Below are 6,404 nucleotides of genomic sequence, written 5' to 3'. Positions count from 1 at the left end.
TAGCGCCCGTAACCCACTACGGCCCCTACGCCACTGACACTAGGGGCCCCACCCCACAGAACGTTTCCAATAAAAAAAGAGAATAATAATAAATAATAATAAATAAATAAACTTAAATAATTAATTAATTAACTAAATTAATTAAGTTAATTAATCCTAGTAATTAATCTAACTAATCTATTAGTTAATTAAACAGTAGTTTGTTTAGCCTAATCTCTAATTAACATAGACAATGTATGACAGGTGGGTCCCACTGGACCCACTGGTCAGGTTGACCAAGTCAACTCTGTTGACTGCTGATGTCAGCATGACATCATGCTGATGTCATTAATTCATTTTCGAATTAATTAAATTCCATAAATTAATAAAATCTTTAGAAAATCATATCTTTTAATCCGTAACTAGGATGAAAATACTTTCTACATGAAAGTTGCTCAGAACGACGAGATGAATCCGGATACGCAGCCTGTTCGTCCGCCACGCACCCCTAACATATCAAACTCGCAACTTTCCCCCTCTGGCTCTTTTGCCCGAAAACGCGAAACACCGGGGATACATTCCCGGATGTTTCCCCCCTTCACCGGTATCACCTCATACCGCTTTAGGGCACCTCTAGCACCGATACGTGTCTTGTCATGCATCGTTATGCATCTATTTGCTCAAATATTTATTGTTTCTTCCCCCTCTTCTCTCGCTAGACACCGAGACCGACGCCGCTGCTACCCAATATGACTACGGAGTTGTCGACCCCTCTCTCTTGCCAGAGCAACCAGGCAAGCCCCCCCTTTGATCACCAGATATCGCCTACTCTTCTCTATACTGCTTGCATTAGAGTAGTGTAGCATGTTACTGCTTTCCGTTATTCCTATCCTGATGCATAGCCTGTCCTTGCTACTACTGTAGTTACCATTACCTGCTATCCTACTACTTAGTATAGGATGCTAGTGTTCCATCAGTGGCCCTACACTCTTGTCCGTCTGCCATGCTATACTACTGGGTCGTGATCACTTCGGGAGGTGATCACGGGCATATACTATATACTTTACACAGTTACATTACCTGTGGTACTGTTCAGAGTTGGGGGCTGAAGGGGCAGGTGGCTCCATCCCGGTAGAGGTGGGCCTGGGTTCCCAACGGCCCCTGACTGTTACTTTGTGGCGGAGCGACAGGATAGGTTGAGACCACCTAGGAGAGAGGTGGGCCTGGCCCTGGTCGGTGTTCGCGGATACTTAACACGTTTAACGAGATCTTGGTATTTGATCTGAGTCTGGCTATTGGCCTATACACACTAACATCTATGCGGGGACAGTTATGGGCACTCGACGTCGTGGTATCAGCCGAAGCCTTCGTGACGTCAGCGACTAAGTGGCGCGCACCGGATTGGACCGTAAGCCTGCTCTTGTATTAAGGGGGCTAGTTCTGCTTCCGGCCGCGTACGCAACGTGCAGGTGTACTGCAATGGGCGATGGGCCCAGACCCCTGCGCCATAGGATTTAGACAGGCGTGCTGACCTCTCTGTTGTGCCTAGGTAGGGCTGCGACGTGTTGATCTTCCGAGGTCGGGCATGACCCAGGAAAGTGTGTCCGGCCAAATGGGATCGAGCGTGTTGGGTTATGTGGTGCACCCCTGCAGGGAAGTTAATTTATTCGAATAGCCGTGATCTTCGGTAACAGGACGACTTGGAGTTGTACCTTGACCCTATGACAACTAGAACCGGATACTTAATAAAACACACCCTTCCAAGTGCCAGATACAACCGGTGATCGCTCTCTCACAGGGCGACGAAGGGAGGATCATCGGTTAGGATTATGCTATACGATGCTACTTGATGTTACTTGGTGAACTTACCATCTACTCTCTCCTACATGATGCAAGATGGAGGTGGCCAGAACCGTAGTCTTCGACAGGATTAGTTATCCCCCTCTTATTCTGGCATTCTGCAGTTCAGTCCACATATGATACCCTTATTCCATTTGATGCATATGTAGTGTAGCTCCTTGCTTGCGAGTACTTTGGAGCCAGACGCCACCGTTGATGACGACTACTACTACTCGGGAGGTGCCTACTACTACGTGCAGCCCGCTGTCGACGACCAAGAGTAGTTTAGGAGGATCTCAGGCAGGAGGTCTGCGCCTCTTTGGATCTGTATTCCAGTTTGTGTTACCCTTTTTAAGGCAAACTTGTTTAACTTATGTCTGTACTCAGATATTGTTGCTTCCGCTGACTCGTCTATGATCGAGCTCTTGTATTCGAGCCTTCGAGGCCCCTGACTTGTAATATGATGCTTGTATGACTTATTTTATTTGTAGAGTTGTGTTGTGATATATTCCCATGAGTCCCTAATCTTGATCGTACACGTTTGCGTGTATGATTAGTGTACGACTGAATCGGGGGCGTCACAGCAACCGAATGATGCAGGTACCCTCCTAGTCAAACTTCTACTTATTCCTACAGCACTTTATTCCGATACTATTCCTTTGAAACCAGTATGCCTGAATGTTAGTTTGTTGGTGCTTGCAAGCGCACCACAGAAGTTAGTTAGTACTCCTGAAACTTCCTTCCTCTATTCTTGAGGTCAAATCTATGCTAATCAATAAAGCTTTTTTTTTTGCGGGGAGCTAATCGATAAAGCTTAACGCAACTTTCCTCCTCGTGTTGTTTATACTGGCAGTTGATCGATCTGCCGAGGCAGCCACGCATGCTCCATCCACCTCTGCTGATGGATGAACAAGAAATTCACGTTAGGGTCCGAAACCGTAGACAAGCAACATACATGCAAGGAGCACTAGTCAAGCTCCATCGCTCCACATATTCGAACTATACATTCATCCAATGATCCATTCCAAGTGACCACCGTTGTGTCGTTTACCTGATGCTCTGTTAGGACCAGCAGTGGGGGAAAGGAGGGTGAGCAGTGGCTCCAATCAACTAAACTGGAAAACAGAGCATCGCTTAATGGGCTAACGTCAGGTTAGTACGGACATGAGAGAAAAATGTATGAAGGCCAGTTTTGGACTCAATGCCCCTGCAAATTACTCCCTCCAGTAGCTAATGCAACCTGCGACTATCGGCATGAGTTCATTTACAAGATGTGTCCTCTTGATGACCAAAACTCAAGAAAATTATTTTTCAGTAGAGTTGGACATGTTGATCTTCAACCATTAGAAGAGATTTCGAATGAAATTCTACGAAAATGTGGTGGTCTCCCACTTGCTGTCGTCAGTATTGCTAGTCGTTTGGCGAGTCAGCCAACTAGATCAGTGACACAATGGAAGCATGTGTGCAATTCTTTAAGCTCAAATATGAGATCAAATCCAACTTTGGAGGGGATGAGATGGATACTGAACCTTAGCTACAACAATCTTCCTCATCGTCTCAAAACTTGTTTGCTATATACTGCCATGTACCCAGTGGCGGAGACAGCACCCGGCGAGCCGGGGCTGCTGCCCGGGCTCCCATGGTGCATGTGCATGGAGCTCTAGTAGTAAACAAATGGTTTACTTACAGTTTGTTTGGGCAAAATCTAATTAACTTGGCATCACGTTTATCTTGCCCAGGCTCTAAGTTTGAGCTGGCTCCGCCACTGCATGTACCCAGAGGATTACATTATTAGAAAGAATGATCTTGTTAGGCAATGGGTGGCTGAAGGTTTCATCCGCAAAATACATGGTGAGGATGCAAATGAGGTCGCTGGAAGCTGCTTTAACGAGCTTGTCAATAGGAGCATGAACCAACCTACAAATATTGGGTACAATGGACATGTTATAAATTGTAAAGTTCATGATATGATTCTTGATCTAATCAGAATCAAGTCGGAAGAAGAGAACTTTCTTAGTGTGGTAGATGACCTACAGGGCACGACCGCAGCAATGCGGAGCAAGGTTCGCCGACTCTCCCTTCAGTTGGATTACGGAGCGAATGAAGGCACAGTACATGCAAGCTTAAGCATGCCGCATATTCGGTCTCTTGCTCTTTTTGGGAAGTCTTGTTTCAAGTTGTCTATGTATGAACTCAAGTCCATCCGGGTTCTTAATGTGGATTGTCAAGGTGCTAACATGGGTGATAGGATTGACCTCACACCAATCTATAAATTATTTCAACTCAGATATTTGAGAATCAGCATCCCCAAGGAACATATGTCAACCCTTATTCTGCCAACCCTATTTGGGGACCTGAAACATTTGGAGACACTGAAATTGGATACGGCTATTACTGCCATACCATCTGATATTGTTGATTTGCCTTCCTTGTTGCATCTACATGTTCCTACTGGAACAAGGCTAGTTGATGGTATTCGTAGGATGAAGGCCCTACGTACTCTGGTGAACTTTGATGTGCACATGAACTCGGTCGATAATTTAACAGGTCTCGGTGAACTTACAAATCTCAGACATCTTACTTTTTGTTTCGATGATGTTGAACATACTGCCAGCCAACATGGATTTCTTACAAATACTTTCTGGTGTTCGCTGACCAAACTCCTCAGGTGCAATCTGAGACATCTTTGGTCATGTAGTAAGATATTACATCCTCCTTTTTGTTGAATTGGGTTCTCCAAGCACTAGCAACACTGAGAGCAATCCTGAGGAACTCCATGTTGCAGCAACTTGGATGTTTCCAAGGGTTCCAGTTTGGACCGGTCAACACCGAAAGCTGTGCGTGTTGGGAATTGCTGTTGAGAAGCTGATGAAGGAGGACGTTGATTTGCTCGCAGGGTTACCTAATCTACTGGACCTGTGGTTGTGGGTACCAAAATCCCCGGGAACAAGGATTGTCATCCGTGATGGTGTGGTGGCATTCCAGCTTCTCAAATGTTTTAGAATCACGTGCTTCGCCCCATGCCTAACCTTCATGGCAGGGGCGATGCCCAAACTCCAAGAGTTGCATCTGCAGATCCATGAGCGTGGAGTGGAGCGTCACGGCCCCTCGACCATTGAAGGCGTGGAGCACCTGCCGAATCTCAGGCAAGTCGACGTTGATATTTGCTTTGAGGGAGCGGATAAAGAATCGCAAACACGGGCTGCCGGCGCGGAGGCTGTCTTGACGAATGCCATCAGCGTCTCTCCAGGACACCCGAGCACCAAGATCAGGCTTCTAGATGATATAGAATATTTTAAGCTTTCCAGTGGCAGTTCCGAGGGGGGCGATGAGGTGGAGAGGTAACCGAATGATGCAGGTACCCTCCTAGTCAAGCTTCTACTTATTCCTACAGCACTTTAATCTGATTCATCCTATACCTTGGAAACCAGTATGCCTGACCGTTAGTTTGTTGGTGCTTGCAAGCGAACCAAATAAGTTAGCATTCCTGAAACTTCCTTCCTCTGTTCTTGAGGTCAAATCTATGCTAATTTGTAAAGCTTAACACAACTTTCCTCCTTGTGTTGTTTATATTGGCAGTTGATTGATCTGCCGAGGCAGCCACGCATGCTCCATCCACCTCTGCTGATGGATGAACAAGAAATTCACGTCAGGGGCCCGAACCGTACACAAGCAAAATACGTACATGCATGGAGCACTAGTCAAGCGACATCGCCCCACATATTTGCACTGTACATTCATCCAACGATCCATTCCAAGTGACCACCGTTGTGTCGTTTACCTGATGCTCTTTTACGACAAGCAGTGGGGCGAAGGAGGGTGAGAAGTTGCTCGAATAAACTAAAGTAGAAAACAGAGCATTGCTTAACGGTACCGCGTGGATCTAATCTAGTCGTTAATGGGCTAAAGTCAGGTTAGTATTGAGATGAGAGAAAAATGTATGAAGGCCAGTTTTGGACTCAATGCCCCTGCAAATTACTCCCTCCATAGTGTCAAAAAAACGTTCTACATTATGGAATGGAGGGAGTACTACAGTTCTAGTGTGAAGAATTCTTCTACTCCCTCCTATCCAAAATAAAAGTGGTTTTAGTTCAAATTCGGAAGCAGGCCTTATTGGTGCACAGGGTGATGTAAATGATTTAACGGTGTACAACTTTACAACATGTTATGGCCGACCTAGGCTAGGTGAGCATTAACACGTGGGGAAATTTGGGAATATCATTTTTATTATCGTGTTAATCAACAAACCCTCCATCCCTGTTCATCAATCGGTGTACAATCATGAGACGGGCACCCCTACTCATGCTGAGATCTTGTTGTAGCACAAACCAGAGCACTACAGCCACTCGGTGCTGCCGGAGAAGCTCCCTGTCGTTTCCGCGGCGGCATGCGCCCGACGCACGCTGGAACCTGAGCTTCTACCCTAGGCACTGGGCGCCCGACGCATTCCTCCTCGTCTCGCGCACTGGGCACCCGACGCGTTCCTCCTCGTCTCGTCGGCACCGGATTTGGGCAAGAAGAGGCGCAACTCGGCCATCTGGTGAACAACGAACAGAGGAGGAAAGCAGGGCGAGGAAATACATACG

At 46.5% G+C, this 6,404-nt stretch overlaps 1 pseudogene; it reads left to right on the top strand.

Annotated features, from left to right (window-relative positions):
- Positions 1-5,220, top strand: part of LOC119334064 — a 12,244-nt pseudogene extending 7,024 nt beyond the window's left edge.
- The last annotated feature ends 1,184 nt before the right edge of the window (positions 5,221-6,404 follow it).

This window comes from Triticum dicoccoides, chromosome 7A (genome assembly GCF_002162155.2).
Source record: "Triticum dicoccoides isolate Atlit2015 ecotype Zavitan chromosome 7A, WEW_v2.0, whole genome shotgun sequence".
Taxonomy (NCBI): Eukaryota; Viridiplantae; Streptophyta; class Magnoliopsida; order Poales; family Poaceae; genus Triticum; species Triticum dicoccoides.
Note: the sequence above shows the minus strand (reverse complement) of the source record. Positions and strands in the feature narration are given on the sequence as shown.